The sequence below is a fragment of the Euprymna scolopes genome, chromosome 29 (genome assembly GCF_053919585.1).
Source record: "Euprymna scolopes isolate OS-2025 chromosome 29, ASM5391958v1, whole genome shotgun sequence".
Lineage (NCBI taxonomy): Eukaryota > Metazoa > Mollusca > Cephalopoda > Sepiida > Sepiolidae > Euprymna > Euprymna scolopes.
Window position 1 is genome coordinate 23,815,886 of NC_136510.1, and position 19,207 is coordinate 23,835,092.

At 32.3% G+C, this 19,207-nt stretch overlaps 1 protein-coding gene across 2 annotated transcripts in view; it reads left to right on the forward strand.

Annotated features, from left to right (window-relative positions):
- LOC145252544 (multidrug resistance-associated protein 1-like) overlaps positions 1-19,207 on the forward strand; it is a 214,630-nt gene that overhangs the window by 13,354 nt on the left and 182,069 nt on the right. The window contains exon 1 of one of the 2 annotated variants that reach the window (XM_080112096.1): positions 5,301-5,420. The exons of the other annotated variant lie outside the window; for it this stretch is intronic. The gene's annotated coding sequence lies outside the window, so the exon portion shown is untranslated. Of the gene's footprint in view, positions 1-5,300; positions 5,421-19,207 lie in introns of those variants that run through there. 2 annotated transcript variants of the gene reach the window in all.

Sequence of the window (19,207 nt, forward strand, 5' to 3'; positions counted from 1 at the left end):
CAAATCCATTTATAAAACAATTTTTTTTTTTTTTTTACTAGAGTGTATGTAGAATAGAAAGACAGTTTCATTCTAACATAGTGCTACTTGTCCAACCCCCATAGTTGGACGGCCCTAAGAGGTGAGGTTTGGTTGCACCCCTAGAGAGAAGATTGAGGCTGGAAGAAGTGTTATGAGATTGGTCATCTCGCTTTGGTCTGCTAGCCGGAAAAAAAACAAAAACAAAACAGGTATTTCATGTGTTAGCCCTTTTCATCAACTTCTCTCACGTGCTCTGCTTATCTGAGAGATGGTTTCTGATTGGGCAAGCCAGAAAGGAATTTGAATGCTTGCACCCATCAGCGCCGAGCTTATAAACTAAACACCGACTGAAAATCGTAAACTATGAGCTGTCGTTTCTGTAATCACCACTGCTGCTACAGATATTTTAAAAGATTTTTTTTTTTTTTTTTTTGCAGGATAACTTGTGACAAATTAAATATAGAAAATAGATTTAGTGTTACTTATGAAAACGTGCTTTTATTTATTTTTTTTGTTTTGTTTTTTTGTCTGCGAGATAAAAATAAGCTTAGAGTGTGCTGAACCTTGTCATCGCCATTGGATGATCTGCTCCAGAGGGGCACTTTTAATCAACACTGATTGCTGCTACCCAATGTTCGTTGTTGAGAAGTTTGGGGCAGACGTCGAAGAGGTGTTGTGAGAAATGAACAGTGGTTTTTAGCAGAGTGAAGCCACTCCCTATACTTCAAACGGCTAGTTGAAATTGATTTGAGGACACTTTAGTGATCGCCCCATCAGTAGGACTATCATCCTAAACGAGCTTCACACTCACCGGATATTTACACGCTTTCTCGAGACTTTTCTATCAAAGGTAATGTCTATAGAAACAATCCTCTAGATCGTTCCTGAACAGAAGAAGAGCATCACTGCCCAAATTCGGCCATTAGAATGCCATTTGTGGGAAGGGGGGGGGGTCGACCCATATTGGCTACTCAAATTCCTGAGATATCCGAAAATTATTAAAAAAAAAAGATTGGATAAAGTCTTATAATAGATAGCAGATGTTTACATTGTGTGTGTGTGTGTGTGTGTGTGTGTGTGTACGCACGTATGTCCGTCCGTTGATTTCTTCACTCTGGCCTTGAGGTCAAGATCAAAGTGTAGTATCTGTTCTTCAGATGCTGCAAGCTATGACTAGCTATGACTAGCAAAGACCAGATGTGGGGGCAACCCCACATGCCTGACCATTAACCAGCTCCCATTTCCCACCTCTCGGGAGCTGGTCCCCTTTTTCCCTTCCCCCTCCCTTCACTCCTCACATTAAAAATCGGCCTTGTGCCTAATTTGCTCGGTGGGGGAGCAAATAAATACCATCTGTTCTTCAGATGCTGCACTTCAATTTCTTGTTCTCTGTCAGTGGAGGAGAAATCCTTCACCACTGAGACAATTTCAATTTTTGTTCCTTTTCTCCACATTAAAAAAACTACCCTGGTGTCTAACTCTGTCCCGTGGGGAGGCATTGTAAATAGGAACTCCTGAGAAAGCCTGGAAGTAACTCGTGGTTACTGTTTCTATTGTATCTATTTACTATGCCTCCCCACGGGACAGAGTTAGACACCAGGGTCGTTTTTTAACGTGGAGAAAAGGTACAAAAATAAAAATTGTCTCAGTCGTGGAGGACTAATGCTCCACAGAAAGAGAACAAGAAATGGAAGTGCAGCAATGCAGCATCTGAAGAACAGATACTACACTTTGATCTTGACCAATGTATGCGCCTGTGCCTTGCGTTCGTTCCCCTCCTCACCCCGGATATAATCTGTAATCTGTGCTTTCTGTGGGGGGGGGGGCTCCCGGACTTATATGAATGAAATGTTTCCTTGAGGGAGGGGGGTATAACTTTACCGATATATATATATATATTCTCTCTCCTAAATTTTTGACATTAAAAAAAATAAAACTACTATAAATATTTTGTGACAAGTCGTTGATAGAGAGAAAGAAAAAACGGTTTTGTTGTGACTTCGTTTATCAACTTGTAATCCGACCTTTTCTGATTGGCCTATTATTAAGTGGTCGCGTTTCCGACCTTTTCTTACTTTTTTTTTTTCTTTTCTTTTTTCTTTTTTTTTTCTTTTTTTTTTTCTTTTTTTTTTTTTTTCTTTTTTTTTTTTTTTAACTGTTTTCAGTTTTAGACTTCCGCGATGCGGCTCTATATAGAGCAGAATACAAAGATTATTTCTCCTTGCGTTAATACACACTTTTTGGGGTAAGTGTTAAGGATCGCGGCCAGAGCAGAATGCGAGGAAAAAATAATGCTGTATAGTAGGCACCGCCAAAAATGGCCGCAAAATCAAGTTGTTGTTGTTTTTTAAAACTAAATTACATTTATTAAAATCCATTATTTCTGAGTAACTTTTTTTTTTCCAGAAAGATAAAACCCTGAATTTTATTATATAGAAAACAGAATAATGTAAAACTTTTTCTACTATTTTTAATTCAATTTTAAATGTTAAATTTTCCCAAAAAGTTAACAATTGTTATTTTTTGTCTTGCACAAAAAACGTACTTAAATATTTAAAAAAAAGGGTTTTTGAAATAATTTATTTATTCATTTATTGTCTAACTAAGATTTAGGATGATTTTCTAAGAGAATATGCAAAAATATTATAATATAAGTACCTGAATTTCAAATAATTCCACTTATTCATATATGTAACCAGATATTTCGCGTCGCCGAAGAGTTCAGATCGACTCTGTTTACGTTTTCTTTCGATGAGACGAAAACTATGGAAGACTAAACAGGCCAAAAAAACTTATTTTTCAGTGACGAAAATTTCAATGTATTATTAAGCTGAGGCTGGCCAGTACCAGATGGGTGACCATTTGTATGAGTTTGGTTTTTAATGTGTATGTGTGTGGGGGCCAGACTCCCCAAAATGGGGGGGAGGGGGCAATTTAAAGCAGAATAAAAAAAATTATTTCAGCGCGTTTGGTCCACCGTAGTCGAAAGGCGGCAAACGTTTTCAAACGAGATCGAAAAAAATGATGCTATTTTTAACACAAAGGGCACAATATTTATCGAATTTTTTTTTTTTTGTATCGATTATTCAAAGCATGCTCTGTTTAATAATGGTCATGCATTATTCGGCTCGCTAAAAAAAAATTGTTAATTTATTTATCAAAAATTTTAAAATGGCTTTTTTCGTATAAATATAAAAAAAATTTTTTTTTTGTTTTGCTTAACTTAAATTAATTATTTTACTTAACATATTCACCGAATTTCACACTTCAAAACTCAAAAGCGGGATAATTAAACACAATCGAAGTTCTGATATTCAGACGTCAAAATAAGGTATGCAAACAATTTTTTTTTTTTTTTTTTTTTTTAATCTATAATTCTGTCCCTTACAACAACACAATATGTTTTGTTCAGTTTCAGATGATTATTTTAAGCATATTTGTTCCCACTTCAAAACAAGGGGGGGGGTTTGTAAGCAAAAAAAAGTATATATATAAATATCGTTTATGAAAAATAAGTACACTGTTATAAAGTTCATTCTTCTCCTAATAATCGCTGAAAATTTCGTATTGATCGGATAATTACCTGATTTTTGGTAGATTTTTAAAAAGACGGTCCGTCAAAAAGTACTGACCTGCCCCCCCAGTTTTGGCGGTGCCTACTGTATAGGCGTTGAAAATGGTTTTATGTTTTTGTTAAATATTAATAAACGAGGAATCCTTTCAAGTTAAAATCCACTTAGTATTACACATGCAACTTGAGAAAAACTTGTTTGAAACGTGTCGACATTATATACGAGGGGCGGGCAATAATTAATGCCCCTGACCCATTTCCCATAGCAGTAGAGCAACGAAACTTGGCACAGTTATTAGTCTTTCTCTACGTAGGAACCAACCAGAGTTATTCATTTCTCCTATCGTTTGATGCAGCTCTGGAGACCATTTGGTCCTCCAACCATGACGTGACTTCAGAAATCAAAGCTGCATCATCTTGGAAACGCTTTCCTTTCAAAAACAACTTCATGGCTGGGAAGAGGTGAAAGTCAGAGGGTGCAAGGTCAGGAGAGTAGGGAGGATGGGGTAAGATTTCATAACCACACGCCCGTGCTTCTGATCTGGCGACATGCAAGTTGTAGACCGGAGCGTTGTCCTGTAGGAGGAGGGTACCTTTGCTGATCTTGTCCCGCCTCTTGATTTTGATAGCTTCCCTTAATTTCCTCAAAAGTGAAGCATAATAGGCTCCTGTAATTGTGGTACCCTTTGCTAGGAAATCTGTCATCACTACTCCGTCCTGATCCCAGAAGACTGTGAGCATGACCTTGCTAGCAGAGGGCTGCACCCTTGCCTTCTTTGGAGGTGGTGAGTCCAAGTGCTTCCACTGCATTGACTGGGCTTTGGTCTCTGGATCATAGTGATCGACTCTGGTGTCATCCTGTGTAATCAGTCTTTTGAAAAACTTTGACTTGTCTTCTTGGCACGTCTCCAAATTCATCCTCGAGCACTCGACGTGTTCTCGCTTCTGGAATGGCGTGAGCAATCTGGGAATCCATCTGGCAGACACCTTATGCATATGCAAAAGGTCATGAATGATAGTTTCCACAGACCCTGTACTAATCTTGACATCTTGGGCTATTTGATGAATAGTAATGCGCTGATCTTCCAAAATGGCAGCCTCAACTTGACGGACAGATACCTCATCAATGGCAGAAGTGGGGCAACCAGGTCTGAGAGCTGTTTCCACAGACTTCCGGCCATGTTTGAATTCACGATGCCAGCGTTTTACAAGGTCATATGATGGGGCATTATCACCATAAGTTTCTTTCATTTCATCAAAAGTCTCCTGTGGTGTGTGTCCTTTCAAATACAAAAACCGGATCACTGCTCGACATTCAACAGGCTCCATTTCACACTTGACTTAGTTCAAACACCTGTAAAACAGAAATCACAATTAGTTTAGAGCTGTAATTTGTCACATAACCCGTAGAGATATAAACCTTTGCACATGCAAAATTTCAGCTAGATCGAACAACTGGAAGTGAGTCAGGAGCATTACTTATTGCACGCCCCTCGTATGACTAAGCGAAATCAAAACAATATGGTGACTGAATTTGACCGATGCCGTGTAATTTCGCTTATTCACATAATATTGAGACATTTCAAGCATGCTTTTCTTATGTTACATGTGTAATACTAATTAGATTTTAATTCGAAATAATTCTTTTATTAATACTAAACAAATAGAATAACATTAAACTATTTTTAATAACTATACAAAAGAGTTTCTCCCATTCTTCTCTGGCCGCGATCTTTATCATTTACTCTTTTCAGGCTTTTTTAACAAGGGCCAATATAACAAGGAATATATGAAAAAATAAATATACAACAAATAAATTCTACCAAAGGTAAGATAAGTTATTTTTCTACCTACCCGGATAAGTTTTTGTGATTTAACATTTTCTTTTTAAAAAGAAACAGAGTGCCTACTCTGTTTTAGTAAGAACGAACTATAACGATGGCTGTTATAAACATTACACATAGACTCTTGATAATCGCTTAAAAAAAAATGAAACAAAATTCTGGAAGAACATATTTTAGCATAATTGGTATGTTTATTGAATGTGTTTCTACCAGTATTTTGTTTGATTTCCGATTTTGAAGTGATTATAAAGGGTTCCTCGTGCAATGCTTATGTCAGCCATGATTGTTGTTCTAACTGAGCAAAAAGCACTTTCTTTTCTCTTTTCGTTTCCTTTTTCTCTTTTCGTTTCCTTTTTCTCTTTTCGTTTCCTTTTTCTCTTTTCGTTTCCTTTTTCTCTTTTCGTTTCCTTTTTCTCTTTTCGTTTCCTTTTTCTCTTTTCGTTTCCTTTTTCTCTTTTCGTTTCCTTTTTCTCTTTTCGTTTCCTTTTTATCTTTTCGTTTCCTTTTTATCTTTTTGTTTTTCTTTTTATCTTTTCGTTTTTCTTTTTATCTTTTCGTTTTTCTTTTTTCTTTTTATTTTTATCTTTTCGTTTTTCGTTTTTCTTTTTCTTTTTATCTTTTCGTTTTTCTTTTTTTCTTTTTATCTTTTCGTTTTTCTTTTTTTCTTTTTATCTTTTCGTTTTTCTTTTTTTCTTTTTATCTTTTCGTTTCCTTTTTATCTTTTCTTTTTCTTTTTTTCTTATCTTTTCGTTTTTCTTTTTCTTTTTATCTTTTCGTTTTTCTTTTTTTCTTTTTATCTTTTCGTTTTTCTTTTTTTCTTATCTTTTCGTTTTTCTTTTTTTCTTTTTATTTTTCATTCTTTCTATGATAAACAAAAAGAAATCGCTTGAAAAGTGCTAGTTGAATCTGTAAGTGTGTAATATCTTTAAATATATATTTAAAGAAAAAATATATCGTTTTAGCTTTGTAAAAAAAGAAAATAAAAATAAAAAAAATAGTTTAAATCAAATTACCGAATTATTGGATCTGAAAAGGTTTTAATGTAAATTTTATGAAAAAACAAAACAAAAATAACATAAGCAGAAGAATTACTGCTTTAAATATTCGCTACTAGCTATAGTGATCCCTAATTCATAGTAACCTCTTGCATCTCAATGTCAGTGTGCCTTGTTTGGGGTCAGTGAATGCAAAATTATTTTTAACTTATCCGGCGTTGCCCGGAATGCATTGAAGTTATTTCAGTTAATTTTTATGTATTTTTTTTTACAAAGAAGGCCCGGAGGCCACTTGAGGATAAGGGTAAATGTGCGTATTGTAGTCATTAGGACAGTAACGTAATAATTGTTTGTGGTGAACATTTGGTATAATTAGATTATTTACAAGGATGGTTCAATGAGAACTTGTTTACGTTGGACTTGAAGATAATATTGTAGTCAGCTGAAAAGCAGACTAGCAGAACAATTCCACAGGCAGGCAGTTCTAGGAAAGAAGCTTTGTTTATAGAATCCATATTTAGGATTAGGCACCAATAGAGAGTGGGGAATTTATTGAAAGTGATTTTTGTTAGACAAGTGTTTTTGTTTTGTTTTTTTTTTGTGAAAGATTGGCAAGGGGTGAGCATAGATTGGAGCTCAGTCAAACACTTGCCATGAAAATAGCAATAAAGCAGAGACACGTTTACAATGTCTCTTCTGTGGGAAAGAGATGGCAAAGAAGAGAAAAAGGCTTTGCAAAGTTGGCCTTCGGGTCAAGATCAAAGTGTAATATTTGTTCTTCAGATGCTACACTTAAATTTCTTGTTCTATCAGTGGAGAAGAAATCCTTCACGACTGAGACAATTTTTATTTTTGTTCCTTTTCTCCATATTAAAAAACGACCCTGGTGTCTAACTCTGTCCCGTGGGGAGGCATTGTAAATAGGAACTTAAGTAGACACCACCTACTAAATAATTTCAATTGAAAATCGACTATTCTCTTGCTGATTTTTGGTTTTAGTTGATTTTAAAATGTTTCATATTAATAGTTGTCTGGGACGGACTTGTTTTTTTTTTTTTTGGGGGGGGGGGTTAACACGTTATCATGATTTCAATAATATAGTGCAACAGTAACAAAAGTATTTTAGCTAATCATAAACAAGTTTGATTTGCCAGCTTAAATGCTATACGGGCCTGACTCTAAAGATTCAACTAGATAACTTTTTGCTAGGTAATAAATACTGTAATTGAAACGGATTAAACAAGCTGTTATAAATTGGGACACTACTATTGTTATTTAAAATTTTTATTACCGAAAAATCGACTTCATAAAATCGATTTTTCAATCAAAATATTTTTAAAAAATAACAATTGAACCTTGTGTCCCAATTTATGACAACTAGTCTAATCTGTGTAAATTACAGTATTGTTGATTACCTAATATATTGAGCCAAAACAGCTATGTGCAAGCTGTTGCTTATAAAAGCCTAACATTTTTTAAAATGACCAGCCATATGAGTGTCTGTTCTTTGTAAAGTCGTATCTATAAAAATACTAGACTACCCGTGACCCGTTGGGTCAGTATAGCTATAGAATTCATGTATGAGCGTGACACTTGTGACGTAAAGAAAATTTTTTTTTTTTTTTTGACATAACAGAAACGTTTCTATGAAAGTATATTAAAATGAAAAAAGAATATACATAGATTTCTACGAGTCGTTCTGTTTATTATAATTGATTATTTTTGAAAAAAAATTTTTTAATAGTTACTGAATTAAGTGGTTGGCCATACTTATAGGTAAATGTGCACTGAACAGATACCATAATACTTATTATAGTTAAATTCAAATTTTGATATATCTGCTTTTTTTTTTTTTTTTTTTTTTTTTTTTTTTTTTTTTTTTTTTTTACGTCGTTCATTTCTGTATTACGTTTAAGTTATTTTAAACCCCACTCTTCCCATGTTAAATAATAATTTCAAAATAATAACGTTAATATTTCGGTGCGCAGATCATGTGCGCATGCGCAACTGGATGTCGTAAACCGGAAAGTGGGTTACATACATCGTTACAAGGTCATTTGAGTTTTCTAATTATATAGATTTATAGATCTAGTATTTCTCTATCGAGCTATCTAATTGAAAACTTATATAAATGTTACCTCAAGTAGTATTAATTATATTTTCCCCCAAAACCTTTGGCTTTGATGGAGGGCAGACTAAAACTTGCTGCTATGGTTTCAAATGATTTGGAATAACAGCAAGGGGAGACTTGATTTCAATATTTCTCATATGTTATATCTCCCCTCTTTTGGAAATAGGGTACGATTATGAATAGCTATAACATCAAATAATCCTTATTCACTGTGAAATGTACTTTATGTATGAAAACCAAAGAGGAGAGATATATCATGAGAAATATTTGGAATCAAGTCTCTCTTTGCTGTTATTTCAGGTCATTTAAAACCATTGCAGTAAGCTTTAGTCTCCTCTCCATCAAGGCCAGATATTTTATAATTCATATGCAAAACTAAGAAAACAAATGACTCATTGAAATATTTTATGGCTGTAAAAAAGTGCTAAAAATAGACTCTGGATAATAGATGATCCCCTTAATGTGTGGCCTTAAGAGCAAATGTTAAATAGCCCACTACATAATTCAGGTCATTACCTTTCTAACGAGCCTTTCAATTATATACATATATACGACATTATTTTTGCACCAACCTAATATTTCGTCCAACCTGACTTGCAAAAAAACCATAGAAAACGTGAGCATAACCCTTGCTCACTCATAAAATAGAATCATCTCTATATATAAAAGACAAAACGGGCACAAGTGTTTTTGTATGTCCAGCAAAGGCTTTTTTTCGCTGGGCTTCTCGGCGGGGGAGGGAGGGTACTATTCTTTAAAACTTTTTGTGTACTCCCTAGATCATAATATCTACGATTTGTGAAGGGACGTCGTGTCTATATTTATTTTGATTGACTTTTATAAAATTTGCGCTATTCCTTCCCCGCGTGTTTGTGTTTTTCGTATAAAAGCGAAACTAAATCGACAGTAAAGTCATCTTCTTAGCCTTTTGTGCCGGGACGTCCATAACACAATCAGCTTTGATCAGTCTGGGGAAACCGCCCCCCCCCCCCTGTCAAACAATTGCTATTCATTTGGACATTCTCTTTTTATGGGGAGCTGGTTTTCCCCAACATCGTGGGGAAACAAATAAATGAAACGGCAGAAAGCTGAACTGGCCTTCAGCCAACGTTCATTTCTGCATTCACTTAGCAAGTCAACTTTTTGATTGACATCACTAAATTTGAAGGCTTTTCACTTCCTATAGCTTCGTAGCGTAGCGGTAAAAGTTCACGTTTTCTTTCACTTTCTTTTCTGCCTTCGCGTTACGGGTTTGAGCCTGCCTGCCTGCTAACTTTTTTTTCCCCCAAACGCCCGGGGAAATACGTATCACAGGTTCAAGCCTGCCTGCTTACTAATACTTTTCTTTTTGTGTGCTCAACACACACCTCCAAACATCCAGGCAATGCCGGGTTTGCCCACTAGTTTATCTATAAGCATGCAAAAAAAAAACCCCCCAAAAACCTAATTGATATGTTTTTAATATGAAGATTGATAATTTGGATTATCTGGACTACTGTTTTCATCTTGGAATATTTGCTTAAGAATATAATGATGAATAATGATGAATTAGCGGGACTTGTGGAAATTCCACAGGGGACTCATATGTAATATATTGATGTTGGCATTCTGTAGATGTTCAGTGTAAATGGAGACGCTCTGGTATTATTGAAGCTTTTTTTATTAAAATTACAAAAGTATTTGTCTAAGCTAGTACGAACGTCCGGCAAAGCCCAATCGTAAAGTATGCTTAAATATGATATTTTAAGTCTTGCAGATTTCGTGTATATTATTATAAAGTTAATGTTTTATCGATTTTTTTTATATATCATAAAGTTGCGATTTCAAAAATAAAAAATATATCTATATGACTTGGGTATATTACCTTGAATCGAAACCAAAATAAAAACTTACACAAAAAAATGTGTATATAACTTGAGTTCCTTCAGCCATAATCGAAACCGAAACTTATGAAGAATTCTTGATACAATTATTTATTAAAAAAAAAAAAAAAGATGACTTAAGTGCCATCAGCTATAATTGAAACCAAAACTTATGAAGAATTCTTGGCAAAATTATTTATGACAAGGAATGGAAGTACGTAACAATTAAACGACCCGGATGTAAGTGTGACATAGAAAATAACACGCTATCCTATTAATATATAGATTACTTAAGAATTCTATCTGGTCATAAGTTAATGGAATGAGAAGAAACTACACCTGTGGATTAAAAAAAAAAAAGTTCCATTCGATATTCTGTACAAATTCTTAAGTTCAATAATATGCAATTGAAGAGGATCGAAGTTGAAACGTGAGAACAACATGCAAGACGTAGACAGTAGTGCAAATACAAGATTAATAATTGTCTAATCACTTTCTAATCAACACTTTAAAGGCTTCAAACTCACTTCCTGGTTTTGAAAGGGCAGACAAATGAAGGTGATAGCGAAGTGTTTCAGAATTTCTGATGCACCTAAGAAAAAAAAAAAGGTCAGAGGTTATGTAGAAATCGTAAAACGTTTACATCTTTTTCCTCGTACAGATGTGAGGTAGTCAGGTTACATGGATCAATCAGTTTCTAGACCATGTTTATTTCAACTAACTCTTGAAGGACCTCCGCCCCCCCCATAAGATTTGGACATCGGCTCCAGAGGTCTCTAACAGACGTCCTCTCACCTTTCTCCAACTGCCGTCACGCAAGGCCAACTTTATCTAAGATATATTGCTCCTAGAAAAAAGAAATTCCATTAACTTTCTTACTTAATTCTTTTCTTCAATCTGACACTGTCCTAATTTTTTCAAACTTGCGCCCAGTAGTGTAGTTAACTTAGATAAGTACGTTCGTTGTGGTTTATAAAAAGATTTTTTTCATTTCATTTGACATTCGTGTTGTTAGAAAATATTATAGAAGTTTGTTTTACAATCCATGCTAAGATAGTTTCGTATAGTTACAACGGCTAAAACGTTGCTAGAATGACATCCAATGTGAGAACAAAAGTTTGAATAATCCAAATACAAAATAAGATTTTATCTCACTCTAACCATTGGCCCTGTCGGTGGGGCATTAGAATACGCCGAATGCCCTTCTGCAGAGGGTAAAAGTCCCTCAATGGGGGTCCTGGATATGACCTTAAACTATATCCAGTGGTGAGGCCCCAACTTGTGGGCTTTGGGGAGTGTGGAGCCACCCTTTAATTACCATTGCTCCCAGGTCCACTCTGACCCGGAGTGGTAGTACCTGTTAGGGTCCCAATTATGAGTTAAATAGAAACAGACGTGAAAACAACAAATATATTCTATTAAAAAATATTTTCTTCAAAATCTTTGGATTCGGCATTAAATAACCCGAAAAGGGTTGATATGCCGTAAAACAGAAACAACCAACCACTCTAACCATTTCTATTTGACGTTATTTAACCCCCCCCCCTATTTACATCCTTCCTCACGAGAACAAATTTTTTTTTTTTTAATGGCGGTGAGGAATCCAGCTCTTTAAAAAGGAGACACTTTACATTGGAACAAAAGTAAAATTACCTCAGTCTAGAACAATTTCTCCTTCACTGACTGAGGACAGAAAAAAATTAAATTGCTTTTTTTGTTGTTTTGTTTTTAAATCGTTCATACTATGATTATCAGTAATTAACTCGTCTGCAAAAAGTTAGACATGAAATAAGGTGGGGTTTTGAAGAACCAGTGCACTACATAAAGTGCACGCTGGCTTACAAAAATGCCTGAACAACCCCGGAGACATTTCCTAGTAGGAGTTCATCAGGCGATCAGCAATAAACTTTTCTCATCTCGGAGGCCTAGGAAGGTGGACAAGAACTGCCTAGGACTGAACAGACGCATTAGCTCGACAGCAACAAAGCCCATGTCTGGGTTAACATGATTGGAGGCCTGTATCTCTGTTTTCTTAGCATTGCAATACAAACCCATTAATCGCGCTTCCTCTTTCAGTTGAAAGAGCATAAAAAAAGGCCAAATTTCAGGATATGTTACTATTTTCTACCTGATAATTACGTAGCTACCATTTGTTTGGACTTGAAATTCAATATTTTTTCTGTTTGCATAATATAGAAGAACCAAAAAATGTTAGCTATTTCTCAAGATAAAGTTTTTTTGTTTTTTTTCAGTTTGATAATTTAATCTTTAAATAAAGTATTTGATTTTAAAGCAACTTACAAATATTACTTTATTTTGGCGAGATTTAATAAGTCTTTTAATGTATGCACAAAATGATGACTTCTCTGATTTTATGGCATGGTTTAGAGTTCTCTAAATTACGGCTAAAATATTTATAAAAATACAAACTAAATTAAATTTATTTGAAAACCAGAAAATGCTAAAGAAATCTTTATTAAATGATAAAATCTTCTTTTTTTCTTTCCCCCCCCCCTCTCCTTGTCTGAGACTGTCGCTTTTTAGTGGTTTTTTTTTTTTTTTTTTTTTTTTCATTTTAGATATTAAAGTCTTTGGGGATTAAATCTTCGTCGAGTGAAAAAAAAAAAAAAAAAAATTAAAACGCTAAAAGCAACATTTGATAAAACTTTCCTTTGCCATTTTTTATTTTTCAAATAATTTTAATTTACCCATGAAATGTCTTCTAAGATGTGACAACAATAAGTTTCCAATTTATTTTTAAAAATGTTTTTCAAAATCTAATTGTTTTTGAGGAAAAAAACATGGAAACATTTCAAAATCTTAAAGTTGCTTATTTGTTTGACATTTCAATAATTTCTAGAAATTCTGAGTATCAGTTACCATTGCTGATTTAAAAAAAAGTTTTTTAAAAAAATGCTGTAAAACAATTTTTTTTTTTTTTAATATATAATTATTGTAAATAAATTATTGGTCCTCCGACAAAAGGAGGGTGGGCCTGTAAATTTACTCTTGTCTGTTCATCCATTCGTCTATCTGCACTTTTAATAACTATGCAATGGAATTTTTTGAAATTTTGCACAAACATTAAACATAATACGAGTAAAAAAAGTAACAGAACGGGTTTTCTGGGAAAACTCTGGTTGCCCCCCTAGGGGTGGCTTTCAGTTAAAATGGTTAAAATTGACACTTTTGTGCTTATTAAAAAAAAAAAATATTGATATCTTGGATTTTTTATAAAACTTTCTAAAAAGTTGTAACTAACTGATTTCTATATAATTTTGTTTGTATATACTTCGCGATTACTCTTGGGTGTGCCCCAGGAACATTTATGGCTAATAAAAACACTCCATTTTTGGGACTATTTTACCATATTTGTCCAAACTTTTCTGTGTATGTCTGTTTAGCAGTTTTGCATGGTGCTGAACTCAAATTTAAATATGTTAAGGCCTTGGGGACTTCTGGAGCTAAATGGGGGGGGGTGATGGACTTAGTCATTTTTTTTTTTTTTTTTTTGCATGGTGCAGAACTCAAATTTACATATGTTAAGGCCTAAAACTGCACCGTTTGTTCATTTATGTCAGGATTTGACGTCCCCTGGAGATTTTGGGGCTAAATGGGGGGGGGCCTGAACTTAGTCCTGTTTTTTTTATGCCTCGTTCACTGTGTACTCACGGGGGACTATGCATGCTTCACTTGTTTTTATATAGCTCATTAAAAGACTTTCATTTCGTTTGCTCTATTTTCCATTATCATTTTTATATAGGCTACAGTTACGACCTTTGTAATATGTGAGTTGAAAAATGACATCATCACTGAGGTCCTAGACAGCAAGATCTATTGAATAGTCAAACTATCGGTAATAAATCAAAAAACACAAAACTTATCCAGATAAATAGAAGAGTAGCTTATCTTGCTTTTAGTAACATTCATTAATTATACATTTAAATTGACCTTTTTTTTTTTTTTTTTTTTTTTTTTTATGTTGGCGTCTCTGCAAAATCCCCGAAAACAGTCTTGTCATTAGACTTTATCTGCTTCTGGCTGTTTCTTGGGACACGTGACCAGATTCACAGAACGATTGTCATTGACGTTAGCACGTTATGACTGCAATGCTTAAGGACCGTGCTACGGTCCAGGTACATCTATACTAATATGTTGGCTAAGTTACTAATTTAAATTTTCTATTTTACTTTTTCCTGTTTCATACGTAATATTAGTAATATTAAATTGTAATGCAACTCCAATACATTCGGCATGTCATAATCTTTAAAAATATATACATTTTTTTTTTTTTTTTGTGCTACAGTATATCCCCTTTCTGAGAATATTATCTCCTCAGGAATCTTCACATTTGCCGTAAATAGTGAAAATTTCATTAAAAATAATCTAACGTTGCAATTGGACAAACAAACAAAACAAATAAATACAAATCAGCATTTGTTTTTTCTTTTTTAACAAAGTTTTTTTTTTTTATTACCGTTATAATTGTTTCGACACAGACTTTAAAGTTAAAGTCTGTCGCTGCCACCTGTCCATTTTAACCTGGCGAACGGTTCTCCTTCCTCCAGTCGCAGCCAATCATTTCTCGCCTTTGCTTTACACATCTATTCTCTTTGATGCCGACTTTGTTTCTCTCTGAGCACAGGCTGCATTGTTTCTCCTTTTTTTTTTTCTTTCTCACACACTCTTCCTAATTTGCATCTGCGCATTTTTCTGCTGCTGCTGCTAATCTCTTCGCATGCTGGCAATCCTTTGCTGCTGCTGATACTTTCCGCACACTCATACGCGGTCCTGGATATGACCTAAAACTATATCCGATGGTGAGGCCCCATCTTACAGGTCTTGGGGAGTGTGGAGCCACCCTTTAATTGCCATTGCTCCCAGGTCCATTCTGACCCGGAGTGGTAGTACCTGTTAGGGTCCCAACTATGGGTTAAATAGAATCTGACTAAAAATAATATATATATATATATATATATATATATATATATATATATACTCCATTAAAAATCGTTCCTCAAAATAACTAGATTCGGCATTAAATAACCTGAAAAAGGTTGATATGCCGTAAAACAAAAACAACCAACCACACCCATACACACTGTTACGATTGGATAATTCTCTAATTTATTTATTTTACTTGGTTGTCCCTGTAAAAGTTACGTTTAAAATAATGTTTTAATCTCAATTTATAAAATCATTGGATAAAAAATTTTTTAAAAATTGAAAAATCTGAGAATATGCTCTGAATTTTAAATTCAGAAATGATTGTTACAGTCACCATAACCTTTTTTGGTGCAATTTCGGCTTCGGGAAGTGTTGTGGAGCTTCTCTGGCATCCAACCAGTGTGCCGAACATCGCCGGTTGTCGTAGAAGATCCATTTCTTATCACACGTCACAATCCACTTGAGAAATGGGTCGTTTTTGTTGCGCAGGAGGAGTGTACGAAACACCTCTTAACAACGATTTTTTTAGATTATCGTTGAATTCATGCGGCACCCATTTATCCAACTTTCTTGACTTTCCTATTTGCTTTAAATGGCAAACGACTGTATAGTTCAACAGCAACTTCTTGTGTGGTTTTGCAAGGATCGACTTCAAGTAAGGCTTTCAAATGTTTATCAACTGCAGTCGGCCATTCGCGATAGTTTTCATCTTTGAGGCTCTCGTCACCATTGCAAAATTTCTTGAGTTATCATTGCGCCACACATTCATTAGTGGTTCCTTGGCCAAATGCATCATTGATAACACAAGATGTCTCGGCAGCTTTTTGGCCTAGTTTGAACTGGAACAAGAAAATTGTGCGGACTTGAATTTTGTCCATGCTGTCGAAAATCCTGCAAAAAGAAAAAAAATTTTAAAAAATGAATGAAGAGATTGAGAACGGTAACGAATAACACGATTCGATAGTGAAAAACGCACGCGCTTCAAAATGACATGGTTATATATATCAATGAATTAATTCAGAAGTCACATGTGAGAAAACGATATTGTTTTTGCACCAACCTAATATCTTCTAGATCGGCGTTAAGTGTTTCCAAATTTCGAAGGATCGCACATATTTTTTTTACTAGGAAGTATTAAAATGGCTTATACACCAACCATTCCACTCAATGTGTAAGAATTTTTTTATATTTAGCTTTGTTTTCTTAAGAAATCCCCAGGGAAACTTGGTTTGTCTCTGGCTTTCATGAAAGCATTCCATTTTTTTCCTATTTACAATCCTCCAATCCCCTTTTTTATGTTTTGTTTTCTTTTTTATTTAAAAAAAAAAATTTTTGTTTTCTTTTAAAAATTTTTTTTTTTTTTTTTTTTTTTTACTTTTTCTATTTTATTATTATTTTTTTTATGTATTTTATTTTCACTTTTATTTTTACATTTTTTTTTTTTAATTTTCCGGTTCTTTTTTTCCTTTTCGTTTATTTCTTTTTATTTGTTTGCTTTTTTTTTTCTATTTCGTTTTTCATTTTCTTTTAATTTTTTTTTTTCTTTTGGGGAAATAAACTTCACTGGTTACTTTCCGCTCCTCTTTCTCTACACGTGACCTTGTACTAAGGTATGAGCAACCATTTGCATTCACCTTGTAATTATTTAACTCTGTATGGATCAAGCCTGGTTCTGGCTTTTACATTTCATTTCATAGAAATCCCATTTCTACTAGACAGCTACTTTATCAAAAGTAATGACAAAGTCTAACCATAACGTTTTTAGTCGCGTTCAAGCGACTCTATAAGTCACTCCGTCTATCGGTCTGTCCGTAACACTTTTGTGCTTGGCCTTTTTGGTTAAGATCAAAGGTCTGTTGTTAATAGATGCTGTTCTTAGCTTTTCTTGGCCTTTTGGCCAACTTCAAAGTGTAGTATCTGTTCTTACTACATGCTGTACTTATGTTTGTAATTTTGTGATATAAAGTGGGGGATCACTTTTCTGTATTAATTTAATGTAAAATGATCACCCACTTTGCAACCATTTTTTTAAGCATTCAAGTCATTCTTAAGGTCCTTCAAGTTCATTAAAGTCATTTTAAGTCATTTACTTTTTATTTATTTAAGTCATTTCAGCCCATTTTTTGGTCATTTTAGTTTATCTTTAAGAATTTCATGTCAATCCTACATTCATGCATTCATTCATTACACGAGAGCATGCGACTAATGGCTATCGGCCTTGTTGATAGAACAACCAAAGATAACAAGTTAGGGAAAAAAAAGTAAAATGTTATTTGGGTAAAAATGAAGAACGTGTGTGTGTGTGAGTGTGGGGACTTGGGGTGACTGAGTAAATAAACTTTGGCTATTTTTTAATTATTATTTTAGGGGGATCGGCCATTCATTTTTCCCATACTTAGTGTCTCGGCTACTGCTATATTTTAATAGTTGAAATTTTGTAGATTTTTTTATTTGAAATTTAAAAAAAAAAATTTTTTTTATTTGAAATTTTTTAGATTTTTTTTTTATATTTGAAATTTTTTAGATTTTTTTTATATTTGAAATCTTTTAGATTTTTTTATATTTGAAATTTTTTAGATTTTTTTATATTTGAAATTTTTTAGATTTTTTTTATATTTGAAATATTTTAGATTTTTTTTTATATTTGAAATTTTTTAGATTTTTTTTTATATTTGAAATTTTTTAGATTTTTTTTTATATTTGAAATTTTTTAGATTTTTTTTTATATTTGAAATTTTTTAGATTTTTTTTTTATATTTGAAATTTTTTAGATTTTTTTTTTATATTTGAAATTTTTTAGATTTTTTTTTATATTTGAAATTTTTTAGATTTTTTTATATTTGAAATTTTTTAGATTTTTTTAAATTTGAAATTTTTTAGATTTTTTTTATATTTGAAATTTTTTAGAATTTTTTTATATTTGAAATTTTTTAGATTTTTTTTTATATTTGAAATTTTTTAGATTTTTTTTATATTTGAAATTTTTTAGATTTTTTTTTATATTTGAAATTTTTTATTTTTTTTATATTTGAAATTTTTTAGATTTTTTTTATATTTGAAATTTTTTATATTTTTTTATATTTGAAATTTTTTAGATTTTTTTATATTTGAAATTTTTTAGATTTTTTTATATTTGAAATTTTTTAGATTTTTTTTTTAGATTTGAAATTTTTTAGATTTTTTTTTAGATTTGAAATTTTTTAGATTTTTTTTTAGATTTGAAATTTTTTAGATTTTTTTTTAGATTTGAAATTTTTTAGATTTTTTTTTAGATTTGAAATTTTTTAGATTTTTTTATTTGAAATTTTTTATATTTTTTTTATATTTGAAATTTTTTAGATTTTTTTTATATTTGAAATTTTTTAGATTTTTTTTATATTTGAAATTTTTTAGATTTTTTTATATTTGAAATTTTTTAGATTTTTTTTTTTAGATTTGAAATTTTTTAGATTTTTTTTTAGATTTGAAATTTTTTAGATTTTTTTTTAGATTTGAAATTTTTTAGATTTTTTTATTTGAAATTTTTTAGATTTTTTTTTTATTTGAAATTTTTTATATTTTTTTTATATTTGAAATTTTTTAGATTTTTTTTATATTTGAAATTTTTTAGATTTTTTTTATATTTGAAATTTTTTAGATTTTTTTTATATTTGAAATTTTTTAGATTTTTTTTATATTTGAAATTTTTTAGAATTTTTTTTAAATTTAAAATTTTTTAGAATTTTTTTTTTATATTTGAAATTTTTTAGATTTTTTTTTTATATTTGAAATTTTTTAGATTTTTTTTTTATATTTGAAATTTTTTAGATTTTTTTTTTATATTTGAAATTTTTTAG